The 1,406-nt window shown below is 36.9% G+C and overlaps 1 long non-coding RNA gene across 1 annotated transcript; it reads right to left on the bottom strand.

The window, feature by feature from the left end:
- Positions 1 to 754: 754 nt before the first annotated feature.
- On the bottom strand, positions 755 to 1,179 carry LOC120557479. The gene is made up of 3 exons (XR_005638972.1): positions 1,159 to 1,179; positions 877 to 1,050; positions 755 to 787 (listed from the first exon to the last, which is right to left on the bottom strand). It is a non-coding gene; the product is annotated as an uncharacterized LOC120557479 (long non-coding RNA).
- Positions 1,180 to 1,406: the final 227 nt, after the last annotated feature.

A 1,406-nucleotide genomic window follows, 5' to 3' on the forward strand; every position in this document is an offset into this window, starting at 1 on the left:
CCAGTGGTTGTTCCCAGTGTGTAAAATTTGCACAAATGGGCTGCTTGGAGTACCCACAATCCCTCCCTTATGTAGAACACTAAATAAAACACTTGACTGAAAGCCATGAATGTGAGGGTACTCGCTTGCAAGCAAGTATGATGCAAAATCTATCTCATCACAGCTAAGCCAGTGGTACGGATGAAGAACAGCAGTCATTTTGCTATGTTTTGGGACCTGTGGAGGCCTTTGTAGTCTTGCTGCAGATTTCTTTTCTGAGGGGTCTGCTCCTTGCCAGCATGGTCCATAGTTTTTATTTACAGATGTTGTTGTACTCCCAGGTTTTTTGGGGATGTCAGTGCTCCTTAAAGGTTCCTGTGGAACAGATATGTGTTTTTTCAAAGCCTGATAGATAGATAGATAGATAGATAGATAGATAGATAGATAGATAGATAGATAGATAGATAGATAGATAGATAGATAGATAGATAGATCGATCATCAATTATTCACCCTAAAAAGTGTAAATTCTTATTGAAGTCATACCTTTTCCGACTTGGGTCCTGTCGAGGCTGGTGTCAGTCACTGTCTGTGGTCTCTCCAAACCTGGTTTGCGTCCCTTTGACTGGAGCCTAAACCATTTACATTTTCTCACTCACATAACACATTTATGATATCATTGAATTTGTTATAATATTTATAATGATACTTTAATACCACTTTTTTACCACTCTTCTTTATTGGTGACACATAGATGCCTTTCTTGGAAGGCTTCCTTTTCTCCAGCGCTCAACATTTACCCTGTATGTCTTAAATAAAGCAGATTCATTGGAAGGATTATTTAAGAAATAAGTGCAGGTAGTACTTATACTGAAGGTAAAAATTTCAATAAACTTACTTTTCTCTTGCGTGTTGAGTCAGAGAACTCCATCAAGAGAGCATTATGTGTCTGCTGATAAATCTGTACAAAGTCGTCAAGCCTTGTGAGACGACGTCTCTGGAATCTAATTTTTTTCAGATCCCATTGGCTTTTCTCCATTATAGCCTGAGTCTTGTTGTCCTCAGTGTAGTTCTACATTATTGGATAAAATAATTAATGAGAGTTAAAGAGTACACATATTATGCATGTCATTTTGTACAAGTTATGTATTCACTGTGTAAGATATTATCAAACATGTACCTGTGTGCCTGACTGACTGCATCGCGCATAAAGATCTTGGAAAAATGATTGTAGGCTGGTCCTTTTCCATGCGCGGCCAAGATCACCTATATTAAAGTAAATAATTTAGACCTTAAAATGATGATTACCCACAACATATTATTTACCGCAGTGAACACAAATGAATGGATCAAATATGCCATATCGTGTTTTATTTCACTACAATCAGGTAATGAAATGTTGAATTAAGTTGATTTTTTTTTTTGTTT

The sequence above is a fragment of the Perca fluviatilis genome, chromosome 4 (genome assembly GCF_010015445.1).
Source record: "Perca fluviatilis chromosome 4, GENO_Pfluv_1.0, whole genome shotgun sequence".
Taxonomy (NCBI): domain Eukaryota; kingdom Metazoa; phylum Chordata; class Actinopteri; order Perciformes; family Percidae; genus Perca; species Perca fluviatilis.